The sequence below is a fragment of the Topomyia yanbarensis genome, chromosome 1 (assembly GCF_030247195.1).
Source record: "Topomyia yanbarensis strain Yona2022 chromosome 1, ASM3024719v1, whole genome shotgun sequence".
Taxonomy (NCBI): Eukaryota; Metazoa; Arthropoda; class Insecta; order Diptera; family Culicidae; genus Topomyia; species Topomyia yanbarensis.
Window position 1 is genome coordinate 26,969,178 of NC_080670.1, and position 12,171 is coordinate 26,981,348.

Sequence of the window (12,171 nt, forward strand, 5' to 3'; positions counted from 1 at the left end):
AAAGATGACAAGTTAGTTTCTTTTCGTTCTTATTATTTTCAGTCTTATTCTAGTACTTAGCTTAAAAAGCCGCGCACATGTCATCGGTTGTATAAACAACGTACAAAGTTAGCAGATTCATGTATTTCGGTGGGGTTTGTTTTATACCGTTTAAAATGTGCCCTAGACAGCATAACAACGCGAGCGAATAATTATAGCAAAAGAATCAATCTTCCGCGGAGAAAGAATTCATGAATAAAAATACCAAAATTTATGCACGATAAATAATGCGTCTATTACGTAACCTTTAACTACAATCTACAATTGTCTTGCGACACTAAAAGTAATCATTATATAGTATTGTTTTTGGAATGCCGTACGGCTTGTGCAAATGTAAATATACTGAAAAATGTAGTTTACCGGTACCTTTGGCATCCCTGGAAAGACCTATCGTTTTTATTTAATTAAACATAAGCAACGCTCACAGCTGCCGACTTTTTTTTACAAACCGATATCGTAAATTTTCGGCAGCCAGCTGCCCAGAGCAATAAACACATGATTGCACTACTGAGAGTTGCATATATCGTATCACTCATCATGGTGAATCCAGATTTATGTATCCTATTCCCGATCCTTGTAACAAAAACTCCTTCCCATGGAGATGTAGAGGTATACACAGTATCTATCCTTCCGTTCCCCGATGACTGTGAGGACGTGGCCGGCGCCGTTATTTCAAAGTATAGGACCCATTCGTTGACACTCTGTGCAATTTCGCTTGCTCTGGCCAATCGCGAATGAATTGTATGGTCATCATGCTCATACTCATGCTCAAAAATTTCATACTCGGACTTTCCATGAACATTATAGGATTTGAAATTTACAGGATTGAACTTTTTACCCGTCCTTAGCTATTATGGATTGCGGTATTAAATGAAGAATAAAATGCTTCTTCTATTGCACACTTTGGTAGAGTTCAATATTTCAAATCTAACAATATCTAATTCCAACCCCTAAATCTTCCATCTAGGTCGGCAATGACTGGGCAGTGCGTAAGCCTCTTGTACCTGAAGGCATAAAATAGACCCCACTTGCGGTCCTTAGCTTCCTGCCCAGTAACTCCTAGCCCTGGCCTCCTCGTGGCGTCGACTGGGATACGAGTAACCTTAGTGAAGATCGGGTAACCAACCCCGGTGGGAACTTTGGTCGTATGCTGACAGGGAAGGGGGGGGGGGTTACCCTTCTTCGGAAGGTGTAAACCTGTCCTGGTGTCCAGGTGGGACCTTAAGCAATCCTGGCACGATGGCCCACCGGCGAGACAGGTGGTTGGCGTAGGCCCTATAAGCCGCCCCTTAAAAAACCCACATAACGAACAATACAGAAGAGAATACCAACCAGAACAATCGGCAACGACCCAGGCGACGAATAAAGGATCACGATTGGAAACTCGGAACATGGAACTGCAGATCGCTCGGCTTCGCAGGATGTGACAGGATAATCTACGACGAGCTACACCCCCGCAACTTCGATATCGTGGCGCTGCAGGAACTTTGCTGGACGGGACAGAAGGTGTGGAAAAGCGGGCATCGAGCGGCTACCTTCTACCAGAGCTGTGGTACAACCAACGAGCTGGGAACCAGCTTCATAGTGCTGGGCAAGATGCGCCAACGTGTGATCGGGTGACAGCCGATCAACGCAAGGATGTGCAAGTTGAAGATCAAAGGCCGTTTCTTCAACTACAGCATCATCAATGTGCACTGTCCACACGAAGGGAGACCCGACGACGAGAAAGAAGCGTTCTACATGCAGCTGGAGCAGACATACGACGGTTGCCCTCTGCGAGACGTGAAAATTGTCATCGGCGACATGAACGCACAGGTAGGAAGGGAGGCAATGTACAGACCGGTGATCGGGCCTAACAGCCTGCATTCCGTATCAAATGACAACGGCCAACGATGTGTGAACTTCGCAGCCTCCCGTGGAATGGTAATCCGAAGCATCTTCTTCCCTCGCAAAGATATCCACAAAGTCACCTGGAGATCACCGGACCAAGTAACAAAAAATCAAATCGACCACGTTCTAATCGACAGTAGATTCTTCTCGGACATCACAAACGTCCGCACTTATTGCAGTGCGAATATAGATTCGGACCACCACCTGGTTGCAGTATGCTTGCGCTCAAAACTTTAGACAGTGCATAGCTCTCGTCGAAGCCAAACGCCACGGCTAAACATCGAGCGGATACAAGATGGCAGAGTGGCTCAAGAATATGCGTAGCAGTTGGAAGTGGCACTACCATCGGAAGAGCAGCTAGGCGCAGTTGCCCTTGAAGAAGGCTGGAGAGATATCCGATCCGCCATAGGTAGCACCGCATCCACTGCACTAGGTACGGTGGGCCCGGACCGAAGAAGCGACTGGTACGACGGCGAATGCGAGCAGTTAGTCGAAGAGAAGAATGCAGCATGGGCGAGAATGCTGCAACACCGCACGAGGGCGAACGAGGCGCGATATAAACAGGCACGGAACAGGCAGAACTCGGTTTTCCGGACCAAAAAGCGCCAGCAGGAAGACCGAGATCGCGAAGCGATGGAGCAGCTGTACCGCGCTAAAGACACACGGAAATTCTACGAGAAGTTAAACCGCTCGCGCAGGGGCCACGTACCACAGGCCGACATGTGCAGAGATACAAACGGGAATCTTCTCACGGACCAGTGTGAGGTGATCCAGAGGTGGCGGCAGCACTACGAAGAACACCTAAACGGCGATGCAGCAGACGACGAGGATGGCACGGTAACGCACCTGGGAGCACGCGCGGAAGACATTACACTACCGGCTCCGGATCTCCAAGAAATCCAGGAGGAGATTAGCCGGCTCAAAAATAATAAAGCCGCTGGGGTTGACCAATTACCAAGCGAGCTACTAAAACACGGTGGCGAGCCACTGGCTAAAGCGCTGCACTGGGTGATTACCAAGATTTGGGAGGAGGAGATTTTACCGGAGGAGTGGATGGAAGGTGTCGTGTGTCCTATCTACAAAAAGGGTGACAAGCTGGATTGCTGTAATTACCGAGCAATCACCCTGCTGAACGCCGCCTACAAGGTACTCTCCCAAATACTATGCCGTCGACTATCACCAATTGCAAGAGAATTCGTGGGGCAGTACCAGGCGGGTTTCATGAGCGAACGATCTACCACGGACCAGGTGATCGCTCTTCGTCAAGTACTGAGAAATGCCGCGAGTACAATGTGCCCACACATCATTTGTTCATCGACTTCAAAGCCGCATACGGCACTATCGATCGAGATCAGCTATGGCAGATTATGCACGAGTACGGATTCTCGGACAAACTGACGCGATTAGTGAAGGCGACGATGGATCGGGTGATGTGCGTAGTACGTGTCTCAGGGACGCTCTCGAGTCCCTTCGAATCACGCAGAGGGTTACGGCAAGGTGATGGTCTCTCGTGTCTGTTATTCAACATCGCGCTGGAAGGTGTAATAAGAAGAGCAGGGATCGACACGAGTGGTACGATTTTCACAAAGTCCGTTCAGCTACTTGGCTTCGCCGATGACGTTGATATTATTGCACGAAACTTTGAGAAGATGGAGGAAGCCTACATCAGACTGAAAAGAGAAGCCAAGCGCGTCGGACTTGCCATCAACACGTCGAAGACAAAGTACATGATAGGAAGAGGTTCACGAGAAGAGAATGAGAACCGCCCGCTTCGAGTTTGCATCGGTGGCGACGAAATCGAGGTGGTTGAAGAGTTCGTGTACTTGGGCTCACTGGTGACCGCCGACAATGATACCAGCAGAGAGATTCGTAGACAAGACGCTGATTAGACCGGTAGTTCTTTACGGGCACGAGACCTGGACCATGCTCGTGGAGGACCAACGCGCACTTGGTGTCTTCGAACGGAAAGTGCTGCGTGCCATCTACGGTGGAGTGCAGATGGAAGACGGCACATGGAGACGGCGAATGAACCATGAGTTGCATTAGCTGTTGGGGGAGCCGCCCATCTGTCATACCGCGAAAATCGGACGACTACGGTGTGCCGGGCACGTAGCCAGAATGTCGGACAATAGCCCGGTGAAAACGGTTCTCAATTGCAATCCGACCGGTACAAGAAGACGTGGCGCGCAGCGAGCACGATGGATCGACCAGGTGGAAGACGATTTGCGGACCCTTTGCAGACTGCGTGGCTGGCGACGCGCGGCCATGGACCGAGTGGAATGGAGGAATCTTTTGTATACGGCACAGGCCACTTCGGCCTTAATCTGTTAATAAATAAATAAAAAATCTTCCATGCAATTTTTATTGATTCTCTATGACTAGACATTATCGGTATTACTTGACAATGCCATCGATCATAGTATAAACACTCATAATAACTATAAGTGTCTATAGACCATACGGGTTAGCGTTTTTGACAGTAAACCCAGCCAAAGGAGAAAATCAAGGTGGTTAAAGGCATGAATGTGGCTCTCGAAAAAATCAATTTCATGCAATCATTTTTATTTTTATTTTCACACACAAAAAAAATTAAAAAAAAACTTCGAACTACCACTTTTTCGGTCATGCGCCCTAAAATTAATCACATCATGTACCGCCACACGACATCCTCATATTTTTGGGCTTTAATCAACTGTGTAGAAAGATATTCTGTTTATTTGATAGAAACAACAAGCTCCACCATATTATTACTTCTAACTTCTAACAAACCTAGCAAACCCGGTTATCGTGTGACAAACCACTTTTCTAGTGCATTCGATTCGACCAGACCGCCACGCCACGCCGGTTTGTAATTTGTAATCACCCATCTCAGTAGGCTAGGTTTGCGTGTTTTTATCTCGTCGAAACCCTGTTGACCAATTACGTGTTTATTTACACAGAGGGTTCTCTAGTGGCATACAGTCGACAATAATTAACGTCCGCATGATGCGCTGCGGAAATATCAGAAATTCGCCAGCTCCGATAGAATGACACTTTTCAGGGAATGATATACCATACAGTGTACCTAGTGACCGACCCCTCTCGGATTGGTTGATATAAATTTGCACTATAATTGAGAATTAACTAATTGACCTTGAACCATGTTTAGTAGCTAGGTATCCCCCTAACCGTCACGCAAATAGGACGTATTGCAATCTCGTCCAAGCAACCAGAGGTTTCGAGTACATAATTGTTATTGTTCGAATCCATTCGCTTTCTTCGAAAACTTTTTTTCCGGGTTCGTTTCTCATAATCCCTTGAAGTCACTGCGATTCTTTAACAACTGATATCTTATCAGGCAGTTTAAATAGTTAGTCTCTCGTATGATCCGAATTTGTTATCATCATATGATTGGTTAAATTGACGATTGTAGAAATGTTTGAACTTGACAACAGACCACTTTCGGAGAGGGCCCTTGACACGGTCCCCGAACGAATGACCCGCGGGAATTATTCTAACTGAGCTGGTGTTTGTTGATTTGCGGGGGTAATTTGCTGTACATTAGACCAGATTAGATTGCGTTTCAGCTCTACATTTGGGCACATAAGTGAATGATCTCATAAACAACAGATGAAAATCCGCTGATGCTATGTATGTACCTACAGTGACAGTGACGACTGATCGGTGCAAGCAACCCTCGGTTGGTCGCATGATCGCGTTTGTTGTTTTACGAGATAAACCAATCTCACAACACATGCGGGGTCTCGCGCCTCTGAAGTAGGTATGTATAAATGGGGAAGTGCACAATTTTCCAATTTGTACGGTCGTGCTTGTTCACGCAACAGGTTGATTGGATGTTTATGACGGAAGGCTTGGCGACAGAGGATGGATTGGTGTTGCTGCGTGTCGTCGGTTGGGAACAAAGCTATCAATGTCCGACCAGGTTTTATTGTTTACAATTTGGAGACGAAAACAATTTGCAATTATATGCTATCGAATTAGGCGGGAAATCTACGAAAGATCGGACCAATTATGGCAAATTGTCGTAATTTTATAACTGAAGAATGTTACAAAAATACTTGAACCATGACACGCATGTGAACTCGGATGATAGAAATCTACGATAATTATATGGGAAATACACTGGCGGCTCTAGGGGGAATAACGGTTCCACAAATATGTACGACAATCAGAGTCTTACGTATTTTTAGAAACCGAGGGGGTCCGAATTACCCCCACGGTCTTAATAGCCCCGGGTTCCCCTATTGATAACATATAACATGGGTTATTTTTTTATTACCGCTAGATTGTGATGTACCGACCGAAAAAAAATTTATTGATCGAGAAGCGTCTCACTCTGCCCTTGTTCTATGTCCATCGTTACCAATGCCGTATGTCCATCTAACCCCCATGCCAGGTGTCCGTCCCAGTTTTGAAATGCCGATTTTGTACCTCTTTTTCACAACCAATTTAAACATATTTCAATTTGAATTTTTTAGTATCAGTTACTATATTGATGGAATATGATCTCAAATCACGGTTTGCGTGCAATTTGCGAGCAATGCACCAATCGATGAGTCGAATTAGCTATTTAGCTGTAAGATGTCCGTCTTGGGCACAGTTGCCCTACAGTAGCCTTTTTTGGCAGTTAGTTTTAGATCCACCGATTCCGACAACTTCCAAACCAATCGCATCTTTAATGTGCAACTTTTCGGCATTGGCTGCAACGACGCAAAAGAACGTTCGCCACTGTCTCAGCAAGTGATAGCAGAGAATTGCATTCGTAAACAATTTTTATACCTACCGCGTCTTGATTCATCAAAGGTAATTAAACGGCCATTTGGATGTAGGTAAAAAGATAGTGTTTCCCTGAAATCCGGTTTTTGAAAGATAAGCCACGACAGAATTCCTGGTACTTCAACCTTACACTGCTTATCGTACGGGTGGCGTCACTTGCGTAATTTTAAAGCTATTAACTCTTTTGCTGCACTTATTTTAACAATAACAAACACTTTTTATAGTTTTTTTTTTCTAGAAATCTCGTCCATGATTTCCCGCCTACTACTGCGACCTTGAATTCGCTTCCGCATCAAAGTGAACATCCTCTGCGCAAGAAGCGGCAAACATCTCACGCTAGGAAGTCAGTTAGTGCCCGAGGCCGCTAACTCATCGCACTCAAGAGTAGCAACTTATTTATTGCCGTTCGACCGACGCAATTTGCATACCTATCTGCGTATACACGTCTAACGGTTTTTAAATGTAAACAGCTGCATGTGAAGCAAAAGGGCTGGGTACCTATAAGCAGACATAGAGCCGAGACAAGCAACGACCCAAACAAAGCTAAATAGCAGGATCGGGCGACACCCATAATGTCAACTGTTGGCCGGTTACAGACGGTTGGGTAACGGATATTAAATGTTTTTGACATTCGTACTGCACGATTCTATCAAATTTGGGTATATTACAATAGTCATTATTACAGTTTGGTTCCAACAGATCTTTAAGGGTATGTATGTCGGTTATTTAATTTCGGATTATTTTGGATTCTGATTTTGCTCGATAGGTAAACTTGGCTTCACTCATTGAGTACAATTAAGATAATATATAATATTCAATCCAATGAAATGCTGCCAGTTTTTATTAAAAAACTATTAATGGCGAGGACGTCAAGGACGTAAAATGTGAAATGTAATATGTAAAAATGTTCCGTTTTTGTTTTTCTACAAACCAAAACAACATACACGTGCGCAACCGATCCCGAAAATGAGTCAACCGGTTGTACCCTGTCGAACAGGATCGAACCGGAATTCAGCCTAACCCGGTGCGAATCAAATAAGCAAGCGTGAAAACAAGTATGTTCACATGAAACCGCCAAATTGCTATGATAGCAATCATTCAGTTAGACCGTGATCGATCCAAAATCCAGAAACACGGATCACGGTTCGGGGAGGTGCTAATTGGTACAGTAATCTGCAAGATTGTCGCTAACACCGTTTACGCAGTCAAAACAGTAGTGATGTGATCGAACAAGCCAATCTTCATAATATTTACAAAGTACAGGCGCCATCCTTGTCCTGGTCTAGCCCTGTTCATTGTTTTATCGATAGGGTTAGAGAAATCATTGATTGTTGTTATGGAGCGGTCATTCAACCGGAAAACGCGTGAACACCACTATGACGCGTGGATTTTTTTGTCTCAATTCTGTATTTGCATAATGCGATTTTCACGAGCTTGGCTGTGTATGCTAATCATATGATCGAGCAACTATTTTTGTGCGCTATCCAACCCAATTTTCGGCATCCATGTATTAAAAATTGTGATATTGATTCGAATCGTGTTTAATCAGTTGTAGATTTAATGATAATCGTTCTAATTTGTGGCACGCAGCTTTGTTTTCGCGATTGCATGCTGATTAGTGCTTTCGTCATCAGCTCGAAGATTTAACGCCTTCGATTGTCGATTCGGCGTACATCATTTTAATACTTGGTGGATCAATAATTCTATGATTTAGTAACTTCGTATGGTATATGGTTTTGAGTTCCGCTTGCGAATTGTTAATTCTCAAATCTCATACATAATGCAAAAGTCATCATCCACTCAAACAACACCATGCGTATTCCCCACGCGCATTATATACACAGTGCATTAGTTTCCTAGTTGGCCAAACAAAACACTAAACAAAGAAATTAGTTTGCTCACTCTAAAGAAATGTCATCTCGATTGGCATCAATCGGCAGATACGCGTTCCCTTACAATGCCATCAAATCAAAGAACATTTAAAATCACATGACAAAATATCTGGAAATCAGAATATAACGAAATGAAGACTGCCTAATTACTTGCATTAAAATAAGGTTCATTTTCAAAGATAGCACTGCTGATAAATCACTTAATAAAAATAAGTAATAAGGGACGCGGACGATAATAGCTGACCACCGCAGAATAACTTTAACGAGACTGCAAAATGAAAAACACACCATGCGAGATATTTATCCTTTACAAGTGCAGAATGGTTTCTATTTTTCTGTGGATGAGCTCGATACTTTCTTCATTTCAGTGAACAGTTTTAGTTCAAGTACATTTGAGCGACCGAAATTAAAAGTCGCAAGGATTGAACATGCTTCGCAAAACCCGTTTCAAACGTATTAGAATATAAAAATCGGAAAATAAATCGAGAAATCTGGGATCGAGAAATACATTGTGGTCGGGAATTCATTTGTTACGTGCTAAGGGAGAGGGGTATAAACATTGTGACAACATGGAGGGGGGAACCAATTTTTGCATTACCTAATTTATACTTACCTTACCCAGAGTGTATGTAAGGAGAGTGAAGACAACTGTCATAATTATCCGTCAGTGATATTCCAAACGAACAAACGACCTGTCAAAATACATGAATTTGAGTCGTTTGGAATGACACTGACAAAAAATAATTATTCCAATTTTGACAGTGTCGTCACTCTCCTTATATGCACTCAGACCTTACCGTACCGTTCAGGCTTGGTGTGGAGTTGGACGGTAGAAGAAATTATCTCTAGAATTTTGTGAAAAATAACTGCGCCAAATTTCAAAAAAATTATTATTACAGTATGGGGCCACCCATCTAGGGTTGGGAAAACCGGAGGATTTTAAAAAACTGGTATTTTCGGCATAGGAAATAGAAAACCCGGTATTTTAAACAAATTACAAAATAGTGTTTACAAAATAATCGCTCAACATACAAAGCATCATTTAACAGAGAACATGATTTGCTCTTAAAGGACTCCAACATCGAAAAAAGCTTTATGAGTGTTGATTTGAATACTTATGGTATTGTTAATCTTTTCTAAAGCCCACATTAAGGGGCGGGAATAACGTAGTTGGTAAATCGAACGCCTTATACGCAGCTCACCTGGATTCGATTCTCAATCCTGCAAATAGGGTTAAAAAAAATTCCAAAGATATTTTTCTAACTCAAAAAGAGAGCCGTATGACCCTAAGGTTAAAACCTGAGAGATGGCGTTTGATCACGGATTTCTTACAATAATATTTTATTGCGTCTATCACCAACGTTTCGAAGGTCTATGCCTTCAGAAGATGAAGACATCTCTCGTTACTGAAAACGAAGTGGTCGTTCATCTTTCTATCGGTTAAAACCTATGTAATCGAAATAAAAAATGGGATGTAATTCAGCATCTGGTTTTTGTATCGCAGTATGCAAAGTGTCGTCGTTTATTGGTCCAAAAAGCACACTGGTTAGATAGATGCAGTCGGCGTTCCAAAATTTGAAAAACAAATTCATGCAAAATCAGAGCTGAAGTTTTCTGGTTATCCAAATACTACAAATGTCCACGTGAACATTTTTGAGGAAACAAATTTGTATAGTCAATGGTGTGAGCGCTAATCTTCATTTTTTTTTCAAAATCTTGAAATAGTCAAAATGCTTATAACAGAATAGTATATGAGTATGCATGCATGTGTGAAAATTGAAAACATCGATGGATATCGATGATAAAAAAAACATAAGTCGCACGAAAAAAAATTCTGTCTGAATTCTTTGAAGTAATCTTCTGTAACTTGGCCAAATCCCAATTTTGGATTTCAAAGCTTGTCGTTGAAATTACGAACCGATTCAAGAAACCATGGCTTACTACAATTTTGTCATATTATCTTATAGAACGTAACTATAAAAGATCATAAGTTGTCCAGAAATAAAATATTTCCAAATTCTTCATCATAGTAGTCTGACATTTTTTATATGACCCGAAATTTGTTTTTTGAAAGTCCACGTGGTCATCGTAGGGAGGGGGTAGGGGAACAGGAATTATCCACGCTTATCCACGGAGGGGGTTAAAAACGAAGGTTTTTTGTCCACGTGGTATATGAACAGTCCCTATACAAGACAGCACGCCCACAATATAAATTTCACTTACAGTCTGCTGATGAACATAATGCTGTGAATCTTTAATGCCAAAATGAAAAGTGTTATTGCATCGCATCTGTCCACTCAGGTATTGTGCTTTTCACCGAAGATCTATCAATATATAAGCCCTGTTGGTCAGGTATCGGACGGTCATGAATTGACAGTTCATGGATTTATTCACTCCTTCACTACCTGTTGAGCGAAAATCGGAAATTTTTTTGTTACTATTTTTTGGTACCCATTTAATTTATTGTTTAGTGTGCTTTTTTGATTCCTTACTCGATTCGTTTGCATCCTCCTAAGTTTTTTCTTGGTTCAAGACCAATAGTCGCTCGAACACTTCATATAAAAATCAATTCAAATTACATTTTTGTAGCCTTGCGGAATTGAATTTTTTGCTAATTTCCAGTGATAACCACAATACATCCCATTGCAGTCAATCGCTCTACACAACAGTCTCGACTCGGCCCTTCCCTCCGCGTTGCAACTTGTTTCCCTTTCGAGCGATGACGGCACCACCTGCTCCCCCGCGCTACTCGCGGTGATGCTGATCAGCGAGCTCAGAGTGCTGAAAATGGATGTACAACACGACGCCTGGCACATGACACTTATGACTTGCGGATCTACTACCACAACGTTAGAGGACTAAGCACGAAAATTGATGACGTGCATACACGCTCATTCATAGCTACTCATATTTGAGTGGCTGGCCACTCTATTTCATAAAATGTGCACGTAGTCAAAAAATGAGTTTGTCTCATTTACTCAGTTTTGAGTTTGGGATGCAAATGTCAAATTTGAGTACATTTTACTCAAAAATCGAATGTGAAAAATAATCATTTAGTATTGTTCTTATTATTACAAAGAATGATATCGGTACTTCAATTATCATTTACCTGTACCTTCAGGCGCTAGCGATGTCCGGAAATATAATCCGACGTTGTTTTGGACATCTCTTTCATGCCAATCGGCACTTCGTAGTAATGGCTTAAACTATAAAAACAACAAGAAATTTAGATTTGAATAAAAACAAAACTCAGAGAAACCTACCTTTTAGTTTCCCTGAATGTTCCGCGTACTCTACAGCTACTAGTTCCGAGGCATGATCTTTTGTAATGGTTTTAATCGGCGTTAAACTCCACGCTCTTTTACTTGAAAATAACTATTTTTTTCACCCGAAGCTTTAAAAATTTAATGGTTACTCACCAGTTCGTCGCTGTTGTGCTATCTTATGACAAACGCCATTTTGGGGTAAACTGAGTTAGATATGCCACATTACTTGTTTGAAAAATCTCTACAAAGTGGCGTTTTCAGAATTTTGAAATTCTACTTGGTTACTTAGATATAGCGAGAAACATGAT